This window comes from Mytilus californianus, unplaced genomic scaffold, assembly GCF_021869535.1.
Source record: "Mytilus californianus isolate M0D057914Y unplaced genomic scaffold, xbMytCali1.0.p SCAF_6, whole genome shotgun sequence".
Lineage (NCBI taxonomy): Eukaryota > Metazoa > Mollusca > Bivalvia > Mytilida > Mytilidae > Mytilus > Mytilus californianus.
Window position 1 is genome coordinate 92,643,220 of NW_026262712.1, and position 18,435 is coordinate 92,661,654.

The window sequence follows — 18,435 nt, forward strand, 5'->3', positions numbered from 1 at the left end:
AGAAAAAAACAACTGAACAAACCAGAAAATCAAGGATTCAGCAACATTAAAACAAACAAATGACCGGGACGGCATTTAGGTACTCAGGAAGAGTAAATTGGATTTTGTGTGGAACTAGTGGCAAGCGTCGCGTTATTTATGACTAGTCAAATCTGGTATTATATAACCGTTGTCATGTGTGTTACAGACTTGCGTTAACGGTCATGATGGGGCGTGAAAAACGTTCTAAGACATGCCTCATCTTTATCGATAGGAACCCTTTGTTAAACAGAAACCGTCTATGAAGAAAATCTTGATGAGTAAAGAAATATATTACTGAATAAATAAAGTAACAGATATTGAGTAACCAAAAATATAATACCTACAAATATAATGTTTATATCAAGTAATATGTATAATTGTGACAAATGTGTTCATAATACATATAAAGATAATTCGAGTTACCAAAACATTAAACAGTACAAACGACCACACAGAACACAAACTTAGGACACCATGGGGAAAATATAATCAACCATAAAAAACATGTGTTTCAGGTAACACATGTGTTAGGATTAGACCAGTTCTATGTTCAGAAACCACCCCTTTTGCTTATATAAATAACAACATCGTAAAATTAAAACACAAAAAAATACGCAAGTTTCATTTTTTAACAGGATGAATACTTACTTGAAAAGTACGGCCTTCAACCTAGCCCAAAATAAACCGTACAGTAAACAGTAAAAGGACTTCACATGCCAAAATGTAAAACAATTTAAACAAGAAAAACCCAAAATCTGATTTATAATAAAAATTCAAAGAATAATAATTATGACAGACAGTGACCAATGACAAACCTTGAATTACAGGATCCTGACATGGGACATACATATAGAGTGGCGGGTTTAAATATGTTTATGAGAGCTCAACTCCCCTTAACCTGGGACAGTGATGTAACAGTTCAAATTAGGGACAAAACGGTAGATATTAGTTTAAAAAGGCTTTACTCATCATATCTGCACGACGCATTAAAACTGATATTAGGCAAAAACAAAAATAACAATTAAAGAGTACTCGCAGCGTAGTTACTTAATATAGATAAGAAGATGTGGTACAGTCCTTGGATGGTGTAAACTTCCCACTCACACCATTACACCATTCACCATACACCATTACACCATACACCGTGTGCCATTACACCATACACGTTACACCTTTGCACCATACACCTTACACATTACACCATACACCATTACCCATTCTATCTACACGATCCGAAATTACCCATAATGCAATTAAATTTCAAAGAAAGCGTGCGACTACAAAATTATTTATTTGATTTAAAAAACGAATTTTGATCACAATTATATTGTAAATTAATGTATAAAATTAAAATCTCCGTGGTCATGCCTATGATGGTTATATAAACAATACAGATTAAATATATATACATGTATTTGTAAATAAAGTACGCATAAAACTTTGCTTGTAATGCAAATTTATCCGCGATCTGCCTATCTATAAATTAAAAACGATATTGGTTACAATACTATTATTATCGGTTTTAACATGTATCGTAAATCTTATAAACTTGGTTTTCAGATAAAATCGGCAAACAATGCTAAAAATGAATACTTCAGGATGACTGGTACATGTACAACATGTACAACAAAATTATTTTAAGCATCAACCAAAACTGACCATATTTGCACTTATAATTATAAAATTGAGAATGGAAATGGGGAGTGTGTCAATCTGTTAATTTATATAGGGTTAAAAAATTTGGAAATATTTTTGCCCTCCTTTTATTAAAAATATTGTCTCGCTACAAAATTTCAGTAATTTTGATACCTCAGGCTGACTCATATAACAAAATTATTTAACTCATCAACCAAAACTGACCATAATATTTTCACTTTATTATATAGATCTATATAGCCGCATAGTAAATCAGCAATACTTTGATGTCAGGGTGGATTGTATAATACAAATGACAGCAACATTGCAAAACAACATGTACAATGACAAAAATTTGTCCCCATCAATCTAGATTGCCAGCATGTCCTCTTTTTATTCAATATATTGTCTCGCAACAAAATTTCAGTAGTTTTGATACCTCAGGTTGACTCGTATAACAAAATTATTTTAACGCATCAACAAAAACTGACCATATTTGCACTTTATTATGTATATCTATAAAGCCACATAGTAAATCAGCAATATCTTGTTGTCAGGATGGATTGTATAACACAAATGACAGCAACAGTGCAATACAATGACAACAAAATTTTGTCCTGATCAATCTAGATAGCCAGCATGACCTCTTTTATTCAAAATATTGTCTCGCAAGAAAATTTCAGTAGTTTTGATACCTCAGGCTGACTCGTATAACAAAATTATTTTAAAGCATCAACCAAAACTGACCATATTTGCACTTTATCATGTAAATCTATATAGCCGCATAGTAAATCAGCAATATTTTGATGTCAGAATGGATTGTATAATACAAATGACAGCAACATTGCAACACAATGACGACAAAAAATATACCCATCAATTTAGATAGCCAGCATGTCATCTTTTTAATTAAAATATGGTCTCGCAACAATTTTTCAGTAATTTTGATACCTAAGGCTGACTAGTATAACCAAATTATTTTAACGCATCAACAAAAACTGACCATATTTGCACTTTATTATGTATATCTATAAAGCCACATAGTAAATCAGCAATATCTTGTTGTCAGGATGGATTGTATAACACAAATGACAGCAACAGTGCAATACAATGACAACAAAATTTTGTCCTGATCAATCTAGATAGCCAGCATGACCTCTTTTTTTCAAAATATTGTCTCGCAAGAAAATTTCAGTAGTTTTGATACCTCAGGCTGACTCGTATAACAAAATTATTTTAAAGCATCAACCAAAACTGACCATATTTGCACTTTATCATGTAAATCTATATAGCCGCATAGTAAATCAGCAATATTTTGATGTCAGAATGGATTGTATAATACAAATGACAGCAACATTGCAACACAATGACGACAAAAAATATACCCATCAATTTAGATAGCCAGCATGTCCTCTTTTTAATTAAAATATGGTCTCGCAACAATTTTTCAGTAATTTTGATACCTAAGGCTGACTAGTATAACAAAATTATTTAAACGCATCAACAAAAACTGACCATATTTGCACTTTATTATGTATATCTATATAGCCGCATAGTAAATCAGCAATATTTTGATGTCAGGATGGATTGTATAATACAAATGACAGCAACATTGCAATACGATGGCAACAAAAATTTGTCCCCATCAATCTAGATAGCCAGCATGTCCTCTTTTTATCAAAATATTGTCTCGTAAGAAAATTTCAGTAGTTTTGATACCTCAGGCTGACTTGTATAACAAAATTATTTTAAAGCATCAACCAAAACTGACCATATTTGCACTTTTAATATTATGTATATCTATATAGCCACATAGTAAAGCAGCTATATCTTATTGTCAGAATGGGTTGCATTATACAAATGACAGCAACATTGCAACACAATGACAACAAAAATTATCCCCATCAATTAAGATTGCCAGCATGTCCTCTTTTTATTCAAAATATTGTCTCGCAACAAAATTTCAGTAGTTTTGATACCTAAGGCTGACTAGTATAACCAAATTATTTTAACGCATCAACAAAAACTGACCATATTTGCACATTATTATGTATATCTATATAGCCACATAGTAAATCAGCAATATTTTGATGTCAGGATGGATTGTATAATACAAATGACAGCAACATTGCAATACAATGACAACAAAAATTTATTCCCATCAATCTAGATAGCCAGCATGTCCTCTTTTTATTCAAAATATTGTCACGCAACAAAATTTCAGTAGTTTTGATACCTCAGGCTGACTCGTATAACAAAATTATTTAAACGAATCAACCAAAACTGACCATATTTGCATTTTATTATGTAAATCTATATAGCCGCATAGTAAATCAGCAATATTTTGTTGTCAGAATGGATTGCATAATACAAATGACAGCAACATTGCAACACAATGACAAAAAAAATTTGTCCCCATCAATCTAGATTGCCAGCATGTCCTCTTTTATTCAAAATATTGTGTCTCAAGAAAATTTCAGTAGTTTTGATACCTAAGGCTGACTCATATAACAAAACTATTTTAAAGTATCAACCAAAACTGACCATATTTGCACTTTATTATGTAAATCTATATAGCCGCATAGTAAATCAGCAATATTTTGATGTCAGGATGGATTGTATAATACAAATGACAGCAACATTGCAATACAATGACAACAAAAATTTGTCCCCATCAATCTAGATAGCCAGCATGTCCTCTTTTTATTCAAAATATTGTCTCTTAAGAAAATTTCAGTAGTTTTGATACCTCAGGCTGACTTGTATAACAAAATTATTTTACAGCATCAACCAAAACTGACCATATTTGCACTTTTAATATTATGTATATCTATATAGCCACATAGTAAAGCAGCTATATTTTATTGTCAGAATGGATTGTATAATACAAATGACAGCAACATTGCAACACAATGACAACAAAAATTATCCCCATCAATTTAGATTGCCAGCATGTCCTCTTTTTATTCAAAATATTGTCTCGCAACAAAATTTCAGTAATTTTAATACCTAAGGCTGACTAGTATAACAAAATTATTTAAACGCATCAACAAAAACTGACCATATTTGCACATTATTATGTATATCTATATAGCCACATAGTAAATCAGCAATATTTTGATGTCAGGATGGATTGCATTATACAAATTAAATGACAGCAACATTGCAACACAATGACAACAAAAATTTGTCCCCATCAATCTACATGTAGATAGCCAGCATGTCCTCTTTTTATTCAAAATATTGTCTCGCATGAAAATTTTAGTAGTTTTGATACCTCAGGCTGACTTGTATAACAAAATTATTTTAAAGCATCAGCCAAAACTGATCATATTAGCACTTTATTATGTCATGTATGTAAATCTATATAGCCGCATAGTAAATCAGCATATAGCCGCAAAGTAAATCAGCAATATTTTGATGTGAGGATGGATTGTATAATACAAATGACAGCAACATTGCAATACAATGACAACAAAAATTTGTCCCCATCAATCTAGATAGCCAGCATGTCCTCTTTTTATTAAAAATATTGTCTCGCAAGAAAATTTCAGTAGTTTTGATACCTCAGGCTGACTCGTATAACAAAACTATTTTAAAGTATCAAACAAAACTGACCATATTTGCACTTTATTATGTAAATCTATATAGCGGCAGCCGCATAGTAAATCAGCAATATTTTGATGTCAGGATGGATTGTATAATACAAATGACAGCAACATTGCAATACAATGATAACAAAATCTTGTCCGCTTTAATTTAGAGTGCCAGCATTTCATCTCTGTATTCGTTATATAAAACTGTCACTAAAGTCAGTATCAGTATCTGTATTTCCCACTTTCATGACTTCTGAATATGGACGGGTACATCACAGATTCCTTTTGGGCTATAGTGTGATGGGTTGGTCTGCGCATAAATTAGTCGTGCTTGCTGAGGTGTGATGATTTAAACTCAGTAGTTCAGGATAGTTTGTATAATAAAACTATTCCACCTCATCATCCAACAGTGTGACTGACATGACAGATTTCATTTGTACTTTATAATGAAAAGTATGAGAAGTTCTCTTCTAGGAAAAGTATACTGTTAGTATATTATGTCGGTTGGTTGATTTTGTTGGTGGCTAAATATCAAGCGGCAAATATTTCATTCCGTTTCACATAAGTATATTTTTTCGGATGTTCAAGATATCATTTATAATCCGTAAAGACAAATCTAACGAAATTGACGAGATTGTTCATAATTATACAACACCTTATGTGCAATAACACTGTACAATTTTCCTTTGAACATTTTTTGGAAAACAGAATCGTAAATCCAAGGCAAACATAAGTGAATGACGATAAGATATTTATAAAGAGACTGTCAAAAGTGGGGAACGAAGCAACTTTAAAAATGATGTTGATAACCCGTGATATAAAAATACTGTTCCGATGCGTGGATAACCTTTCTATCCGCCTTCTAGTTTAAATAAAATCCTTTCTTTTATGATAACTGCATGTGATCACAAGTGTGTAATTTTAAAGCCATTGTTTAATGTAAATAAAAATATGAAAAAAAAAAGATTTTTTAATATGTGTATATTAAATATATATGACATAGAGTCTAACGAGTAAAGTAATTTGCTTTACTGGGAAAAAAGAACAATAGGATTATTATTATTGTTTATGTTTACAATCCGAAAAATTAAAATAAAATGAACTTCGGTTTCAACCAATGAAATGTCGTACACCATTCATTCACACCATTCCCGATCGCACGTTACACAATCACACCATTCCTCATACACCATTACACCATTCCCCTTACACCATACACCATAGCACCATACACCTTCTACCATTGCACCATATGCCATACACCATTACACCATACACGTTATTTTGGGAAGTTTACACCATCCAAGGGCTGTATGAGCGTAAATGAGACAATTCTCTATCCAAGTAACAATGTATAAAAAGTAAACCATTATAGGTCAAAGTAAGGGCTTCAACACGGAGCCTTGGCTCACACCGAACAGCAGGCTATTAAGGGCCCCAAAATGACTAGTGTAAAACAATTCAAACAGGAAAACCAACGGTCTAATCTATATAAAAAACGAGAATCGAGAAACACTTATGAACCACACCAACAAACGACAACAACTGAACAACAGGCTCCTGACTCAGGACAGGTGAAACAAATGCAGTGGGTTTAAACATTTTAACAGGCTAGTTTAAACCAATTAAAACCAATAAACGAACCAAGATTTCCCATACTAGAATATCAATCAGTACACGTCCAACATACTAAACATACAGACGTCATTAAACAATATGAGATACGATTGCCTTTGCGCAATGCTAAAATGTTAGCATCGACAGGATATAAAACCATAATTGTTAACAACTGTATAGCAATATATAGTAAGTAATGTTTAAATTTATGAATAACAAAAATAATAGTTGTGTATCAATACAGACAACATTTAAAGATCTCATAACACTGTTTCAATTTGCCAACTTATAAGTGTATTCAAATGATGGAGCGAATCTAAATTTACAGGCCATATAAACAATATAACCGTAAATTAGGATGTACTATCCAGTTTCTACAGGTACAGACTACAAACCAATGGAGATGGGGCAATAAGGCCCTTATTTGGACCAAACATTAGTGCAAATTAAAAAGTAACCATACGTATTCATAACTTAGTCCAAACTACACTAATGTTCAAGGTGTTCAGAAAATAAAAACAAATTTCACATTTAACGAATTACTATGGCAACAAACTATGACAAAATGTGTTTATTTTGTAAAATTTCATGATTTTCCTTGTTTTCATGAATTTGGGATATTTTATGACGTAATTGTAAATGGTATGTGCAAATTTTAAATAGGTCTCATAAACTTTTTTTTCTTGAGCTAAAACCGGCCTTAATGCCCCTACTCCTTTTTGTATCTATGGAAGAATTTAGATATTATTTATTAGTAATTTTGTGTAACGAAGTCCCTGACTTTATAAATTATCAGTCAAACCTTAATTAATTTCATTGAAATCAAAAGCGTCACTTCAGACACGGACATAGCGGAAGATCTGGTAAATACACACAACGTAAGAAGGGGCAAACGAAAAATCACAATCGAAAAAGGAAAATTAACAACAGGAAACAAAAAATCGCTTTTTTCAATTTTGTATGGATGTTAAACTAAACTACTTTTTTTTTTTTTTTTTATGAGTATTTATTGTAAAATAAAAATTGTCGACCTTTTGGTATGCCTTAATTCTTTGCATCAATCTTATTGACAATGAAGTTGTCATATTTTGTTTGTGTAGAGATGTATTTTATCTAAATCAAAGGACATTCGACGTTTAGTGAATAACATTGTATCAATTAAAAATGACAGGTTATGATTTTTTACTTAAAACAAACTATTTCTTTATGCTTATTTATTGTTTATTTTTAAGTTGAAATTGGTTTTGAACTAGTTCTTATTAACTGCAAGTACCTTGTGTTTTTTCGTCTTTGTAGTTTTTGTTGTTGATCTTCGTTTAGATATGACGAGTTAAACCCTTTCCAAGAGAGGCGAAAAATACAAAAGGGACATTCAAACTCTTAAGTCGAAAATAAACTGACAACGTCATTGCTAAAAAATATAATGACAAACAGACAAACAACTGTACACCAAACACAACATAGAAAACCAAAGACTAATTTCACTGATTTAACTGGTTTTCCGCACACCAACCTGTTAAATCCCACCCCTTTTTAATGTTCCTGTTCCTAGTAAGAGCATGTTATTCAGTGGTTATCCTTGGTTTCTGTCTGTCATATTTTTTCTCGTTGCTCTAGCATAATCTGATCATTGTATTCAAAATTATTTATTTTGTAAAAATATTTCCTTTCTCTATTGGTACTGTACAGGTATACCTAACAACAAAATTATTTTCATTTACCTGTGTTTAAAGTTATTGCAAATGGATGGTATTTTTGTTCGAGCATATTGTTTTTCTTTAATTGTTTAACATTTCTTACCGATATAACATGTTACTTTTTTTATTATTCTTCCCTTAGTTTATTTATTTTGTATTTACATTGTGTCATAGGTAAAATTTAATTGTTCAGTGTATGTTCAATGGTGTTAATATGTCTTTTGATTGAGTTAAGCTATTTCAGTTGATATTTTATAGTGTGTCTTTCTATGTTGTGATGTTACACTATTGTTTCAGAAAAAGGGTGAAGGTTTGGTACCATTAAAACGTTTAAACCCGCTGCATTTGTTTGCACCTGTCCAAAGTCAGGAATCTGATGTTCAGTAGTTGTCGTTTGTTGATGTGGTTCATAAGTGTTTCTCGTTTTTTATATAGATTAGACCGTTGATTTTCCCTTTTGAATGGTTTTACACTAGTATTTTTTTGGGGCCCTTTATAGCTTACGGTTCGGTGTGAGCCAAGGCTCCGTGTTGAAGACCGTACTGTGACCTATAGTGGTTTACTTTTATAAAATTTTACTTGGATGGAGAGTTGTCTCATTGGCACTCATACCACATCTTCTTATATCTATTGGTTTCATTTTTGAGTTTTTCAATTTTTTTCAATTTTTCCTGCCATGGCTTTACACAGCTAACAGTAAAGGTTTTATTTATTATTGAACGCGTTTAGTGGTGTTTACTTCCTCGTCCATTAGTATCTGTTGAATAGATGTCTCATTGGCAATCAGTTATATTTGTATATATATATATATATATATATATATATATTAAATATCAATTGCTACAGATTTATTCCAATTGGGATTTGAAAAACTGATAATTACTTCTTTATGAAAATATGAAGATTTGGAATGATTGCCAATGAAACAAATTGCCCCAAGAGATCAAATTACGTAGACTCTAGTAACTATTGGTAACCGTAAGGCCTTCAACAATGAACAGAACCAATAAATGTAATACAATTCGAACGAGAAAACTAACGGCCTGATTTATGTACAAAACAATAATCGAAAAACAATTATTACATCACAAAACCAAACGACAACCACTGAATTACAGGCTCCTGGATTTGAACAGACAGCAATCAAATAGTGGCGGGTTTAAAACTTGTTTGCGATTGTCATGTTCGACCCTGGTTTCAATTAAAAACATGAAATGGAGTACATTTTATAGTGTACAATGTTGATGTACCCATTACGTCATACGACAAAAAGTATTCATATCAGAACTCCAGAGGGCACTACATTACTAAGGGATACTAACTTTACTTGAACTTTGATATTCATATAATCTATAATATCATTAAATGTACTTTTTAGACATGTCATATTGTAATTTTACAGTGTTCAAGATAAAATAGTTATTTCTAGCAATCTATGAAATAAACAAGAAAGTTTCATTATTTTTCAAAAAAGAACTGGAAGATACCAAAAGGATATTGAAACTCATATGTCGAAAAAGAACTAACAGGTATATGGCAATAAACAAAACACAACCAAAAGACACATAACCGTTTGAAAAACACAACAGAGAAAACTAAAGACTTAACAACGCAACCCCATTAAAACCAGCGGTATTTATATGTGCTCCGGAAGGATAAGAAGATCATGCTCTACATGTGACAGCCATTTTGTTGCTTGTGTAAGTACAAACCCGGTGATAAGTCTAAACAGGTAGGTTTCATTCGAGGAATAGGGACTGTTCGTGGCCATTTGTTAAACAGATATTCCATAACGGTCAACCAACTCGAGATTGCGTCCGTAATATTTTCGAAAGGATGACTTCATCTTCACCGCTTCGCACTCTTGGCTTAAGAGTTTCTTTGAAAGCAGCAACCCTCTATCAAGGAAATCATAAAAGGAAACGCATGAAATATTTTATGAAATGGGAGATATATACTTCATATGCAGACGCTTCTCGATTGTTGCAACGTAAAAATGGAAAGTTCACATTGGGAAGTTATGTTCTTAACAGATCATCATTGTCAACTTCTAAATGTAAGGCAAGATATTCGGCAAACTGCATTTATTAAACCTTTATTTCAAGTTCGATAGGATAGATGCGATCAACATAGTCACCAAACTTTGATTATTCAGTGAGAAGACATCATAGATACAGCGGAACATGAAGTTAAAGGATGATGCTAGCTTCATTTCATTCTTCGTTTGAAACTCCTGCATGATATCTGCCTCAAATGAATAAAGGGAAAAGTCGACAAAAAGAGAAGCACAGTTGGTTCTCATTGGAATGCCGATTGATTGTTGAAAAGCATGTCCTAAGAACGTTAAACATCATACAGATTTTGAGGAGTAAGTATCATTCAATTAGCGTAAGATTTGAAAAAAATATCCAGTCACACAACTTTCCGAAATTGTATTACTATACTATACATAAAACAATGCACATGCAAAATTAGCAACAGTAATTAGTCAATCAGTCAATCATCACTTAATCGACAGTTACGTAACATATCATTTTAAATAAGTGATGTACTGACATTTTTAAGTTGTAGCTATATTCTGGTCATATTGTTTAAATGTTTCATCGACTGCAACCTATCACGGAAGTTTAAATTATCACAAGGAACACGACAGGTGTCACTGGTGTCACATGAACTTCCTCTCCTTCCAGAGTGTTTTTGAATTTAACACGATATATTGATGAACCTAGTTTTTCTTTTAAACTAGTATCAGTATTATTGTCGTTTTATTCCACTTTAAAATACTGGTTTCATTTGCGCCTTACAAATTTCCTTTGTATCCTTTGTGTCTTCTTTTCTTTAAATGAAAAGTAATGTTTTCCAATATTTTGTTATTGATAAAATGATTCTACTGTTGTGACCTTTTGATATTCAGCATAAAATGATACATGATTGCTCCCTGTGTATATTAAAGAAACCTTTCTTCGTATATATTAATTGGCTCTTCGTTTAAGGAATGAATTTATCTTGGCTGTTGTATAATTCCTTGGTTTTGTTTCCTTTTTTTATATTAAGTGTGTTTGCATGGTTATTGATTAATCACGAATAATTACTAGTCAGTCAAGATAGAACACATGCAATCTAGAACATTAACAATGATGCTTTATAGTCTACGCCAGTTAAGCTTCGCACAGGTATGAAGTTAAATAACTACTATCCACATTCGCCATGGTTGTCTTTCTTTAACGTGTCAATTAACTCGCTTTTATAATCCATCATTTCAGCAACACTAACAGTTTTGTTTCCCTTTAAGGTTTTTAAATGGTGGAGCTAAAGTTATGTTTGAAAGTGTTCCTTTTAAGAGCTGGTTTAACTTTTTTCAGAAAACGCGAGATTAAAAAAAAAGGTAATATCAAAGAAAAAATAAGATAGCAAATGATACTGTTTTAAAACAAATGTATGAACGAGATATCTGGTGGTTCGTATTGATGATCGCTTCTAAAACAAAATCAACGTATGTGACTCTTCGCTATATCAAGGCAATATTACTTAACTCATGTTAACGTTTTATGTAAAAAGGTGCGAGAAACTTCATCATGAAAGTCTTTTTGTTTACTTCTGCCTGTTTGTGGTCAAAATCGGCATATGTCTATTTTCTATACTGTATTTTATTTCAAGATGTTAAATCACATCTATTATGAGACTTTTAAATTGCATTTAACCGAACATAATCATAATTATATAATCCGATATTAAATTGATTCTGTTAGGATTTCATACAACTAAGTATTCGATTTGAAAAAATGTTAAAAAGCTCTTGACGCAAAACATAAGCACTTCTTCATTCGCTTAGTTCATCTTTGGTGGGGTTTATGTTGTTCAATGTTTTATTTCTGTATAGTGTTTTGTTAATGGTTTGTTCTTTTTGTTAACTCTGTCGACTGTCGAAACATCTGACCTCCTTCCGTTATGAAGTCATGCGATTCCCTTGGATTGTGTCTCTTGTTTTTTTTTTTTTATTCACATTTGTTAAAAAAAAACCATTTTAAGCCTTGTATCTTTGATTGGATTTAGTTATTAATATCCAAGTAGTCGGTACTGACATTTAACTGGTGTTGTCATTTCCTAACATTTGACTGTTCATACAATATTCGAATTATTTGAAACACCATGAATTTCCATTCAATACACAGGATTTGGAATTTTTGGTTTTCAGTGCTCTTCAACTAAATTTATGTAGCCTTCTTAAAGAAAAGCCGGCGACCAAAATGGTATTCAAACCCATTCCCAAAATGATTTGGCAACGATATGGCAAAACGAACTGTTATAATTCGAGCGTCACTGATGGGTGCTATGTAGACGAGACACACGTATGGCATAGTAGTGTAAAAAGGCCGATTCTACACTAACCCGAATAATTCAGTACCTCCCGGTAATCGATCTCTCCTACTTGCGAGGGCCTGAATTCCTAACACGATAAAAATTCTTCACGAATCATGGATTGTGATTGGTGCCCTGTAGAAGAGGTGACCAATCAGTAATCATCTCAACTTTATCGAGATAGGGAAATCCCGAGCTAATTCCGAATGATTGATAGAAGATTTTTCATTGTCTATGCATTCAGGCGTTAATGAAGTAATCGTAGATCAGCGGAATATAACGACTGAATTATTCGGGTTAATTCTACACCACCTCCAATTTAAGAGTAGAAATATAGCATCTTAACTCCAAAATTCAACATAAATTGTAAACAAACAGCGTTTGAATTAGTTACTAAGTAAATATACAACATGATGGCCTTTTTTAAACAAAAAGATTTAATGATTTTAAAATTGAAATAAGATAAAAGAATTACAACTGATAATAATAGTAATAAGGATTTGATACAAAGGTATGATTTTGAAAATATGGAAGATGACTTTATCAGCGACAGCGCTTCCAAGGAAAAGGTACTGGAGCAAAATCATGAAATTTTGAAATGGAAGGAACTCCCCATCGGAGTGATTTATAAAATTTTAGAGGTGAGAAAAGAAGAGACTAAGTTTGATAAAGATGAAAAACTTTTTTTGAAAAATAGAGAAGGGAAGATATTAAGGTGTTGGCCTGTAGTGGACTTAATAATAAGAAAGAACCTATGGTAAAAAAACGTTTGCACAACCTATGTAAAAGTAAAGGTTTAAAAACAAGTAAAAAGATCAATAATGAGTATTTTTCATACGATCTTGTTGGTGTTTTGCTTGATTAGAAATTTTTAGATAGTTATGTTTGTGAAAACGTTCCAACTCACCCAAACCACTTAACATGGAAGAAGATGAAAATTTACCCTGTTGTTTCAACAACTGTTTCATCGCTATTCATCACTTAGGGGGCGCTCGTTCCATCGCTATAGAGCGTTCGTTCCATCGCTATAGGGCGTTCGTTCCATCGCTTCATCGTGTAGAGCGTTCGTTACATTGCTCCATCGCTATAAAGTGTTTGTTCCATTGCTATAATGCGTTCGTTCCATTGCTATAAGGCGTTCGTTCCATCGCTCCATTTCTATAGCGCTGAAACGATGGACCAAACGTCCTATAGCGATGAAACGAACGCTCTATAGCGATGGAACGAACGCACATTACCGATGAATAGCGATGGAACAGTTGTTGAAACAACTGGGTAAATTTTCATCTTCTTAAATTTTAAGTAGTTTTGTGTGACATTGATTCACAAACTGATGTCCTTTGTTTATTATTGCACTGCATTGGGGCTGATGAGGCTTTGGACACACTTGACCATTTTAAGTGTCTGAGGCATAGGTCTTGGGTCGGCCGACACCGATTATGCATTGAGGTCCTAACTTCGTTTTTTCACTACATTGCGGTTGTTGAGAAGGTTTCGGCCGGTGGTAGGTCTTTCCTCTATTCCAGTTATCGAAACCACTATTGGAGTCAATGAGGACACATAATGTCACACCACATTTATATAGCCTTTATATTAAATAGTCTTTCAAGACCGTCATAATCATGATAATTATTTGGACTAGTATTGTGAAAATAATTGTGAATTTTTGGATCTCGTTCCATATAATTGTATGAATTTCAAGATTATATATACGTCACAAAAATACGTCACAGTGTGTGGTGTCCTGTGTTGTTGTAAATGGGAGACATCCGTTGTTATTCTGCGGTGTACATGTTGTACATGTTGTAATGTACTATCATATTATTTTTTATGTGCTTCTCTGTCCTGAATGTTCTTGTGTTTATTTGTACTGTATTCCTGTCACGTAATGTTGTCATTTTAGCGTTATGCTTAACATTGCCACCTTTTTCGCAATTACAAAAAAACTTCTAAAAAAGGAGATTGATTAATATTTTAAAGAATTTCACTATAGATGAGAGATTATCAGCAACTCAATATCAATCTGAATCTATCTTCACAAGCATATCAATTCAAACCTGTCTTTACCTAAATCTCGATAGAGAAATTTTTATTCGTATGACCACAAACAGAGTCAGCAAACGCACGCCATTACACATATAAAATGAATTGTACAGGATTGACTTAACCTTCTAGTATGTTTAATAGAAAGAATAGATCGTCCAAAGCTATGGATAAGAAACGCAAAAGTGCCTAATTTAAAGAAAAACGAAAACTATACATTATTAAACGACAGCAAAATTATAACCACTGTAAACAATCAAAGTATAATTAGATAAGAAAGTACATAAAAATAATCAGGTTTTAACAGATTCACCAGGTGTCGTGCCACAAAAATGTAACTGCATTTGATACGTTACACGATAGAAACATATTGATAACAATTAAAAAGTAATCATAATCAAATGTTACAGGAAAATAAATGAATTAGGCCAGGGCACCTGACGAGGATGAACGGCCTTGGTCGAACTTGACCTAAATGATATCCGAAACACCAGGTGTAATATCATCAAATTAAAGAAATTCATAGACGACCAGTTGATTACCACAGCTCGTTTACGTTGGGAAAATCCTTTCAAATAAAAAGATGTGTAAAGGTTTCTAACTAACCACAGAACAATCTACTGAGTAAAGGTCAAATCAGGTTTTAACAGTTAAAGATAATATACATAATTTAAAGTAAATATATATAAGCGAAACATGCTATATATATATGAATCACCAAATCATGCATTAACAAAGCAATAACAGAATAAACCTGTAATTTAAGACAAACATTTAAATGCATATAAAATTGCATATAACGTATACACAGCGATGCATGGAAAATCATTATAGAAATTGATACGGACAAGAAAAAAAATATCCTATAGGCAATAATGTTAGTAGGTTTTGCTAAGATTGGTTCATAGACACGATTATTTATAAATTGTACTGTATTCCTGTCACGGAATGTTGTCATTTTAGCGTTATGTTTAACATTGCCATACAAGCTGGAGGTTTGGCTAGCCATAAAACCAGGTTCAACCCACCATTTTTTTCTTAAAAATGTCCTGTACCAAGTCAGGAATATGGCAGTTGATATCAAATAGTCTGTTTCTATGTATGTTGGCGTTTGATTTTGTTGCAGTTCAGTGTTTCTGTTGTTCCGTTGTTTCCTTTTATAGTTGATGTGTTTCTCTCGGTTTTAGTTTGTAATCAGGATTAGTTTTCTTTTAATCGATTTATGACTTTTTTATACTACTTTTGCCTTTATATATAACACATCTTGAACCCCCTAATGTCTACATACATAGTTGCAATAGCTCATACACATGAGTTCCTTTTCAAGAATCATTATGTGATGGTTTATCAAACAGTTGTAACAAACATCGCTCAGTCGTTCAAATGTTTGTAGTCTTCGTTTTTTTTTAAATCTTACTACAGTCACATTCTCCATCGAGATTCCATTTCATCTGTTTGAGGCAGTGTTCTATAGAGCACATCTAACACCTATTGTTCCAATGCGGTATTCCCAATGGTATCGTTCTTGCAATTTCGACTTGTTCTTCTGTGTCGGATGTCTCGTGTGTGCCATTTAATCCAAAACGTTGGTACAGGAGATAGTCCTTTTCGTTTTCAATAGTCTTTTCCCTCATCCTGGTACACCCACATCAATTCATCGTATTTGTCTTCAGACTTCATTTTTTATTATCAAACGACATAGAACTCTTTTATTTTGAATCTGTATTTTTCATTTTCATCGGTGTTGGTGAGATCGATGGTAACAAATCCGTGAGGTTAAGACCAGCGACGGTTGCACAAAATTTTGAACTTCACTGAGGTGAAATCCGAACAATGATCGCGGTAAATTAAATGTGTTGAAGATTCTTGGCATCATGTCGAAAGAGACATATAAAGTTGGTGTTTTTCTGAATGGACTGGCGTAGGAGTTTCAAGTAGTTTTGACATAGATAGAAACAGTCCACATCATTGCAACGTAGACCGATATCGCAATTAGACCCGATTGCGGCTATACAGTGCCGCTTTAAAGGCTTCGGTTGACTTTGCAGCCACTATACTGTCTTCTAGTAGACGAAAAGCACGTCTGGCGTACCAAATTATAAGCTTGGTATCTTTCATGAGTTTTGTTTTTGTTCCAGTCGACTGCCATTCTGATCAAGAATGAGAGTTGGATTTTGACTATTTTTTCGTATTTATGCAGAATTGGCTTTCCACAGTGTTTGATAAAATACAGTCTTTTTGGGGTTTTTTTTTAGGATTATGTGGTCGAAAGGTGGCATTGCTGGTACCGTGTCCCTTAACCAGTCTGTAGTAAGATATTAGCTACTGATGTTTTCGTCATCGTCTAGTAGTAATAATTCTCAACCTTGCTTTTTTGTGATTCATCAGCCATCACTGGATTTCTAATCGCAGTTCATAAAACACACAGCCCTTCTTTGTATTCTTTCTAGCTAGTATATCTCCTATTTTGTGAATGGACTCCATATGATAGTCTCAATTCAAAATTGACCTTATTAGGATACGTTTGCGTTTTTGTTTCTGCATTCTTTTGGGCGATATGGTAGATTGCATCTGAAGAAACCAAAGTTTGAACTTGTTTGTTTGCTGGTATTTGCTATATGTCTTCTCCATTGTAGATCGTCTGATTTTTGAATTACGAAGTAATTGTGGTGTCTTTTAGCATATGTCCCCTTAGATGGTTTACTTGATCTTTTGATCCGCCCTTTTTTTGCCCCATTCTTTAATGTTTCAAAGCCTTGCTGAATGATGATGTGGTCTACTTCTGGCTGTTGATTTCTCCATATAGTAAGCAGTTGTCTGCAAATAGTCGGAATGAGGATTTTACTGCATCATTCATGTGGCAGACTTTTCTTATCTTACTGTGTCTTACCTGTTGAGTTGTGGCATGTAGTAGAATCCAACAAGTAGATCCTCATTTGGTAATATTTTAGTTTTGATGTTTCCCAGTTATATTACAAAGTTATCGGTACTTATACATCCTCGGATTTCAAATGTTTGGCTTTGAGCGTTCCTGATGAAGATAAATCCAGAAAAACGCTTCGGACGCATGAAATGACTAAACGTGTTGTTTTCAATTTTTTACAGCACTGGGTCGATACCTCTGCTGGTGGACTATCAGTCCCCGAGGGTATCATCAGCTCAGTAGTCAGTACTTCGGTACTGACATGATTTATAACAAACCTTTCTAAAATTGTTCGTTTATAAATTTCGAAATTATAAAGAAAATATGGTTTCAACTCCCTCAGGCAAAGTTGACCTAAGATGAATTTGGCTATTTTTTAATGTATTTTTGTCATATAGCTCTTCAACTGTTTCAGTACTTATATATCCTCGGATTTCAAATGTTTGGCTTTGAGCGTTCCTGATGAGGGTAAATCCAGAAAAGCGCTTCGGACGCATGAAATGATAAAACGTGTTGTTTTCAATTTTTTAGTTGTTAAATCTGG

The 18,435-nt window shown here is 33.0% G+C and overlaps 1 protein-coding gene across 1 annotated transcript in view; it reads left to right on the forward strand.

The window, feature by feature from the left end:
- LOC127706940 (peroxidase-like protein) overlaps positions 1-18,435 on the forward strand; it is a 145,691-nt gene that overhangs the window by 64,107 nt on the left and 63,149 nt on the right. The window lies entirely within an intron of this gene.